Genomic DNA, 9784 nt, shown 5'->3' on the forward strand with positions numbered 1-9784 from the left:
GCATGCTGGCGACTCTCTCCAGCCACATCTGTGCAGAAACTCACGATTTCTACCCCAACCCGTTCGTAGGCGATTTAACTGGCACCAATTTCGTCTGGGTTGTGAGAAGCCTGCTGGTTTTTCTATAGGGTTGATGTTTGTCCTTACATTGGCGGGCAAGTTCTCGTTCCATTCATGGGCCCATCTCTCATTAACGTCGAAGGAGGTGTTTAAGAGTATCGAGGCAGTCTTATGTGGCGGTTGACGTGAAATCAGCCGGTTGGGTGGAGGGTTCTTGAGGTCGTCGTAGGCGGGTAGATTTGGGTTGGCCAGAATCTTCTGAGCCTCTCGGACTAAAGCATGTTGCCTTCTTAAGTGCGGAGGAGCTATGTGGCTCAGCACAGGTAGCCACTCTACGGGGGTGCTCTTGATGGTTCCTGTTATGCATCTCATAGCTTGTCTCAGTTGCACATCCACCCGATGCACATGCGCACTGTTGAGCCACACCGGCGCGCAGTACTCTGCTGTTGAGTACACCAAGCTGAGGCAGGTGGTTCGAAGGACATCAGCATTTGCTCCCCAAGTAGTACCCGATAGCTTGTGCAGGATATTATTTCGGGTTTGGAGTTTCTTACCCAGCTGGTGGCGCGTACGTACGCTGGTGGCTGCGGTCGAGGGTCACGCCCAGATACTTAGGCGTTGGATTGTACTGTATAGTTTTTCCTGAGAATGTTATATGAGGTTGGTACTTGGCTGCTCTATTGCAGAGATGAAATGTTGTTACTTCTGTTTTACTTGCGTTAGGTACCAGGCGCCATTTTCTAAAGTATTGTTCAAGCGTGCCCAAGTCTCTGTTTAATATCTCTTCCGATGGTTCAAAGTGGGTACTTTGGCTGGTGATTGCAATGTCATCTGCATATACAGCCGATGCAACGGAGCCACGCCGTTTTGTCGACTAAATAGTGTTTAGTTTTGAGTTTATAAAATACATATGTACCTATGTTAGTCTGTAAGGTATTTGTAATATGGGCCTTGTTGCCTGAATTAAATTTCTAAATAAATAAATATATAAACTTTCGACTGGTGGTTGCTGGGATGTCATGTGTATACTTGTATACACATGACATTAAAGAGGAGCGGGGCTAGGACAGAGCCTTGCGGGAGTCCGTTGTTGAGTGTTCGTACACGACTCTGCTTATTATCAAGGCGAACGGTGAATTCACGGTTACTCAGCATATTGTTGATAAGCCCCACCAATCTTTTACAGGGCACCGTCCTCATAAGTTTGTACATCAGGCCTTTTTTCCACACAGTATCGTACGCGGCTGACAGGTCAATAAAAACTGCGACGGTCTTTAGTTTATTTTGGAAACCCGCCTCTATGTGAGTTGTTAGCGAAAGTACTTGGTCTGCACAGTTTCGTCCGCTGCGGAATCCTGCTTGTTCTACTGGAGTGATATTGTCTATAAGCGGTCTTATACGAGTAAATCAGCCTTTCAAGGACTTTATACACGCAGCTCAAAAGTGCTATAGGGCGATAGCTTTTTGGGTCTTGTCCGTCTGTCACCAGGCTGTATCTCACAAACAGTGATAGCTAGACAGTTGAAATTTTCACAGATGATGTATTTCTTAAAAACAGAATAAAATAAAGATTTAAGAGGGGCTCCCATACAACAAACGTGATTTTTGACCGAAGATAAGGAACGTCGGGCGGGGTCAGTACTTGGACGGGTGATCGTTTTTTTTTTTGCCGTTTTTTGCATTATGGTACAGAATCCTTCGTGCGCGAGTCCGACTCGCACCTGCCCGGTTTTTTTTGAAACTTCATTGACACGGCTAGACGAGTTGTCCGCATAGAATAGACTTAGACGCTTACAGTCAGTTTGCTTAAAACTATACGACACTTTTATTAGTATAAAACATAAACGTCACTGAAAAGGTCTCCCCTCAGCGTAATGTCAAGTACCTGTCAGGTCTTGACGCTGCGCGCTGGTCTTCCGTGGAGACCTGTCCAAGCGATCGCGTCAGCACGTAAACTTAACTAGCATATCAGAACAAAAATCACAAATAAATATTACCTATTTCAATTTGACCTATTAAGTAAATATAACAAGCGATTTACATTCTCGCGCGAGCCACGAGATGAGCCGCGAGCCGCGTCACGACACGAGGCGCGAGTGTAAGCGGTGGGCTCGTGGTTCGTTTCGTGGCTCGTAAGCTCGTCGAGCTAATATAATTTAATCACTAACGGCACGGCATAAGGTTTATAACCGAATGACAAGCCGAACGCGAGTGTGTCGAGGCGAGCCACGAGATGCGCCGCGAGCCGAGCCGCGAGCCGCGAGTCTAAACCGGCTATAATAATGTATGGCTTATTTAATAACATACTTATTTGTAAGACTTACATTTTCGCATGTATTCCGTTAAACCATTGACTGAAAATAATAAACTAATGTCAGACAAAACTTAAAGATGAGAGATTGGCGCACTTACAAGTGATCTACTCTTTGAGCAGAGTTCTGTATATTCAAAATATACTTTTTGTATTTTACTTTGAAAGACAGAATAGAATGCGAGTTTTTTATGGGCGGCGGTATACGTTGTTTCAGCATTTCGTGGCAGAATATCTAAATCTACCACGAAATGCAGTAGTATTGTGCAGTGGGCAGATAGAGCCAGTCCATGAAAAGTCTGCAGCGGATTTGATATCCCACGCAGTGCACGTGTTATTTTAAACGTCAAACTTCTATGAAATTATGACTTATAAATGACACTTGCACTGCGTGGGCTATCAAATCCGCTGCAGACTTTTCTTGGTCCGACTCTATAATGAGTAGCTTCTCTAACATATCGCTGAGAAAATTACAATTTTTTAGATAAATATTGGGTTGTCATTGTCAATGACATTGACATTTCGGCTTCACGTTTGTAAAATGACGACGCCGTTTGTAAAATGCCGAAGGCAAATTGTAAACGGTCCGGCATTATGTAAAATACCTTATGACATTAACAGCGCCCTTTGTCATTTGCCGCGGCATTTTGGTCGAATTAGTTCTTTGATTTACCACGCGTGGCGCTGCACATCAAAACTATGAAAAACGCTGGGGTGTCCATCAAATCTACAGTTCTTGGATGGTCCCACCGCACTGTTTCTTTTCAAAAAACATTCCTCCACAACTTAAATAGACGGAGCTCTGCTTCGCTGGGTTTCTATTTCTGGGCGGTTTGCCCTTCGGACATCTGAAGATACCTTTTGCCTACGAATCTGGTCCCGCCGGCGCGCGGGGAACGGCGCGGGCGAGGCGGTTCCAAAGCCAGCCAGTTGGTACCATCCACGTGCTATGCTAAGGGCGTTTCTCAGGAGGGCCATTTTTACGTGTCCGGGGCAATAAATGATTGAATTTACTGTTCAATAAATCTGAATGTGCTTGCTCGACTCATCGAATAAAACCAAATTTACGATGTGTCCCGGGCTAGTGACTGATTTCGGTGTAATTTCCAAAACATGTCGGAACTTTTACAAAGTTGTAGACCAGGAACTCAGTGTCCCAAATATTGTATGCTTTAGTTGTGCCTTAACCGTTGAATAAAATAGAGGTACATGCAGTCACAGTATAATAAAGTGTTTTTTTAAAGGTTTCTCCGTCCTTCGGTGGGTTTGGTTCTAAGTTTTGACGTGAAATGTTAGGTGAACGTCTTTAAAAACCCGTAGTAGAGGTGCCGGACCAAAAACCAAGTGTACTTAACGAAAAGTGTTATGGCGCGGAGGCTTATATCTCCATAACTATAATACCTATATCTATAATTTTGACATCAGTGTATAGAGAAAAGTAGCCATTACTCGGAATTACATGTGCCGCTGACATAAATGGCGCCGATTCTACGCTAGAAACGGCGCATTCGGAGCTAAAATGACACCTATTTTCAGTGTTCATTTAGTAATGACTCATCAGCCCATTAACCGATTTCGGTAAAATTGGTGTCATTTGATAGATCTTATTTTACTTTAATGAAATATGAGTAAAATAAAGCACGCGGAATTATAATAAGCTTCTAAAAAATAAAAATGTGACAGTTTTTACAGAATTTTTATCACTGCTCTTGTTTGAGGCCACCGTGTGCGAATAAAAGGGCACATAACTGACGCAAAATACCTGAAGTAATAAGATAAAGCAAAAACGGTTTTTTACATACCACTTTTACCCTAGTAAAATATGCTGATCTCCTCAAATAATGCATTAGAATCTATGGCGGCGCGGCGGCGCGAGTTAGTTTGATAGAACACATAGAACGTATGACGGCTGCTTTACAATCTCGAGTTCCTATTGCTAATTACTATCTTAGTTGGGTACTTTCTGATGTACCTATGGGAAAAACATATTTTAGAAAAGGTCACTTCTGTGGACAATACTATAAAAGGTCACGACTCTGGTACATATATATCCCGTTTTTCTCATTTGAGTCTCAATAACTGAAAAAAAATATTCCGCATGTAAAGGTGCTGCGTAAAAAATTGCTTTTAAATTCCCTTATATTTGCGATGGCTACAGGAAAGACACGAACGAGTTTGCTATAAAACGTGTATTACCCGTATAAAATATCTATTCTCGTAATTTTGGGGTGTTAATTACAAAAAAATAGTACCTAATCATTACATTCATTACTCCAAAATGAAATGATCATATAATTAAATAGGTGTGACGCTGTAATTAATTGTTTTAAAATTACCCATCAAATGCTGTATTCAAGTTCATTTAGATACAGTGAATCATTATGACCCCAAATAATCTTTACAGATAAAATTTAAGATATTACTCAAAATAATTATAATACACCAAGCATTCGCGAGATGCGCGACACTTCGGTATGGAAACACAACGCAATAGTACAAGAATCTCACTAAATGCGAAGGCCGAAGGCTGAGCTCTGCGTAGGACCGATTCGAAGGTCCGAAGCGTCCGACAGACGCGCGCCTCCCGTAACTTTTCCAAGTATTTTAAAGTACAAGTGTCTAAATCGCATGATCCAAAGGCTGAAGTCGCGTAGGGCCGAAGGCCCGAAGCATCCAGGAGGTCAGTTCCAAACACAGGTCAATAGTACAAGTGTCTAAATGCGAAGGCCGAAGGCCGAGCTCCACGTAGGGCCGAAGGCCCGAAGCGTCCAGGATGTCAGTGGTTAAACACAGAACTGACAGCCTGGACGCTTCGGGCCTACGGCCCTACGCGGAGCTCGGCCTTCGGCCCTCGCACTTAGACACTTATACTATTGTTCTGTGTTTAAGCACTAACATCCTGGACGCCACGGGCCTTCGGCCCTATGCTATGCGGAGCTCGGCCTTCGGCCTTCGCATTTAGATACTTGTACTATTGTTCTGTGCTAAAGCACTGACATCCTGGACGCTTCGGGCCTTCGGCCCTACGCGGAGCTCGGCCTTCGGCCTTCGCATTTAGAAACTTGTACTATTGCCCTGTGCTAAAGAACTGACATTCTGGACGCTTCGGGCCTTCGGCCCTACGCGGAGCCGGCCTTCGGCCTTCGCATTTAAACACTTGTACTATTGCTCTGTGCTAAAGCACTGACATCCTGGACACTACGGGCCTTCGGCCCTACGCGGAGCTCGGCCTTCGGCCTTCGCATTTAGACACTTGTGCTATTGTTCTGTGCTAAAGCACTGACGTCTTGGACGCTTAGGGCCTTCGGCCCTATGACATATAATCTCCTTTTGCCTTCTACATATTGTCTATGATATTGACATACGTGTTTTAGAAACCTAATGTCTATCCTATATGTCTAATTATCTTATGCATACTTCTAGTTAATTAAAGCCAATTTCCTTTGGTATTTCGTTTCTATGTATCAATTTAATTAACTAGAAAAATAATGACGGATCCGAAGAAAGAATCAGATGATAAGTCATCGCATTTATTATCGAGATATCTTCGACCGGAACGGTTTGACGTTGAACCTACGGCCCCCGCGGCTGGAGATAAGTGGTTGCATTGGCTGTACACCTTCACTAGCTTTCTCACCGAACATACTTCCACCGATGCTACGGATAATATAAAATTAAAACTGCTAGCGAACCATTTGTCATCTAGTATTTTCATCATCATCAAGGACTGTCAAACCTATTATTATAAATGAAACAAACGGAGAGCTATGATCGAACACACATTTTATTCCAGTAACGGTAAGACGGAAGTGACATACATACTTGTCATAGATAACCATATGTAATACCAACATACACGGTTTATTTGATGTTACCATACAGAAATATACTTATCCTAACACCCCAACTACAGCAAATAAACCAAACTTTCATATGTACATATATAGGAGTAAAAAAACTTTTATGAACATTGACTAACTCCCATAGACTCTATACATTTATAATGTTTAATTGCACATAATGCTTTTGTTAATACGTCAGCAGGCATAGCAGTAGTTGGCAAATAATTTAAATTAATTATTTTATCATTTACTGCGTCCTTTACAAAATGATAACGAATATCAATATGTTTACTCTTTCTATGACAACCATAATTTGCCACCAACTTCTGTGCACTCTGACTATCATTGAACAAAGGTACAGTATAACAATCACCAGTAATTTCATTTTGCAAAGCTCTGAGATACATAGCTTCTTTGCAAGCTTCCGCTATTGACATCAGTTCTGATTCCATACTAGACAAAGCAACTGTCCTCTGTTTCTTACTAAGCCAGGAAACAGCTGACCCTGATAATTTAAAACAAAAGCCGGTATAAGACCTCCGGTCCACAATATTACTAGCCCAATCGGCATCTACATATCCTTCTAGCTGATTGTGAGCCTTTTCCTTTACGTACATCAAACAAAAGTTTTTAGTTTTGCTTAAATACCTAAGTATTCTCTTGGCATAATTCCAATGCACTTTAGTATAACATTTGTTAAATTGACTAAGAAAACTAACACTGAAAGATATATCAGGCCTAGTCATCACTGATAAATACATAAGCCCTCCAATAAGGTTCTGATATGGAATTTCTTTATCACAAATTTCTGGTTTCTCTATACTCAATTTACATTCCATTGGAGTATTAGCCTCTTTACATTTAGACATATTAAATTTTTCTAACAAATTGTTTTTATATTCTTCCTGGTCTAATGTAACAACATTTGCATTTTTATCAATTTTTACACGCATACCCAGGCACTGCTGAACTTGTCCTAAGTTTTTAATATTAAAATTAGAACTCAAAACAGAAACTAAATTGTCTGTCTCTTCTTTACTGTTTGAATAAACAAAGAAATCATCGACATACAATGCGATAATTATTTTCACATTATCATTCATTTTTGTAAACACACAAGGTTCTAACTTACATTTTTTAAAGCCTAATTCACACAAACATTTTTCAACTCTTTCATACCAAGACCGAGATGACTGTTTCAAGCCATATATAGCTTTGTTAAGTTTAACAATCACCTTTTTCTTGTTAACATCACAAGAAATATCTGGTTGATACATATAAATGTCCTCTTTGAGGTAACCATTTAAAAATGCAGTTTTAACATCTAGATGTGTAACATCAAAGTTCAATTGCACAGACAAGGCAAATAACAGTCTTAAAGTAGAATGTCTGACCACAGGTGAGAAAGTGTCCTCATAGTCTATTCCTGGCTTCTGCGTGAAACCTTTAGCCACTAAACGCGCTCTGTAACGCACACTTTTATCACTGTTAACTTTGATTTTAAATACCCACTTACACTGCACTAAGGTTTTACCTGAAGGTAACTGTTCCACCGGCGCCCAAGCTTGATTTTCTTCAAATGCTTGCAACTCATCCTGCATAGCCTCAATCCATTTATCCTTATCTGGCCTAGACAGGGCATCCTGAACAGACACAGGATCACTGATGTAGTCAGGACTCGACGAGGTGCACATGTTAGTAAATCCATAGCGCTCTGGTTGCCTCCGGACTCGTTTAGTTACTACTTCCACTGGTGCAAGCTCCTCTTCTGACTCCTCCTGCTGTAATGTATTGTCCAAATCAGATATTGCATTGTCATAATCAGACTCTACAGAAATGTTCAGATCTGAGTGATCAGGTTCACTCCTACTCATGACTGTCTCCTGCTCTTCTTCACAGGCAGTTTCCTGTTCCTGACAAGTATCCCCAACTGAAACTGATACTCTGTCATCTGAACAACTCTGACAAGTATCCCCAACTAAAACTGATACTTGGTCATTTGAACACTTCTGTTCAATATCCTCATGTATATACACATCTCTACTTGTACTTATACACTTTTTAACAGGATCATAAATCCTATATCCCTTGACATTTTCTGGAAAACCAACTAGGATGTTTTTCTTTGACTTAGTGTCCCACTTAAGCCGCTTTTCCTTGGGTACATGAACCATAACCGGGCTGCCAAAAATCCGGACATGACTTAAATCTGGCTTTGTATTAGTCCAGAGCTCAAACGGTGTTTTGTCATTTAATCCTGATGCAACTGATCTATTTTTAAGATAAACTGCAGTATTAGTAGCCTCTGCCCAAAATCTTTTATCTAAATTTGCATCAAACAACAAACAGCGAGCTCGTTCAACGACTGTACGTATACTCCGTTCTGCCAATCCATTTTGTTCTGCCGTGTAGGGATTAGACTTTTGATGCACTATGCCTGCTTCCTTCAAATAAGTCTCAAACTCATGACCACAGAACTCAAGTCCATTATCTGTCCTAAAACACTGGATTTTCCTACCTTTCTGGTTTTCAACCATGGCTCTAAATTCTTTAAAACATTTAAATGACTCACTTTTTGCTTTGAGAAAGTAAACAAATACCATACGACTATAATCGTCAACAAGAATCAGGAAATACCTTGATCCGCCAATTGAAGTAGTCTCCATTGGTCCACATACGTCTCCATGCACTAACTCCAGTAGCTGGCTGCTCCGTGTTCCTGTGTGATTAAATGGTAAGCGAGACTGCTTCCCCTCACAACACACGGCGCACGTATTCTTGCTGATATCTGACTTATCACTATATGATATACCCGTAACTGCCCCATCTCTCATCAGGTTTAATGACTTCATATTTAAATGTCCCGTTTATTAGCATTTTATATTTTGTACTAGTTTTATATTAGGTATATAGTATTATTCCAAGCTTAACAACGTAACGGCTTAATAAAACAATATGGCTAATACAGTGTACCAACACAAGATGATTGTAATATTAGTTGTAATGACAGTTATTGAAAGCCCGCCAAAAGTATACTTTTTAAGCGCATAGGGCTGATATATGTTATCTGTGACTCTTAGCTTTTGCCTGTCAACTTGTGAAGGATTACCGCTAAAATGAGAAACCAGCTTTGTAAAACTAATATTAATTATAAACCTGTCAAGAAGAACATCGTCTTTATATTTGAAAGCAGTATATGAATCCCCAGAACGAGGCTCACAGGGTGGGCTATCGCGTTCTACGGTGCCACACTTCACTACTTGCCGGCGAGCTGGACGTAAATAAACAAAGCTTACTTTCATCCATAATCAATTTGTATACGCCATCGATTAAATCCGCCACGGCTACAAGTTCTTTGTTTTTGTTATAAACAAGGCAGTTTTTCTCCTCAAACTCCACTTTATTGCCGTTCTTAACTAACTGGCTCACTGATATAAGATTCGTGCTAAGGTTAGGTACGCACAAAACGTTTTTCAATGTCACTTCGTATTTACATCTTGGAGTCACTGTCACAATATCCACATCTCCCGAGCACAATACTGGCACAGCACTACGATTAGCTGCTATAATC

Source organism: Cydia splendana, chromosome 27 (assembly GCF_910591565.1).
Source record: "Cydia splendana chromosome 27, ilCydSple1.2, whole genome shotgun sequence".
Classification (NCBI taxonomy): domain Eukaryota; kingdom Metazoa; phylum Arthropoda; class Insecta; order Lepidoptera; family Tortricidae; genus Cydia; species Cydia splendana.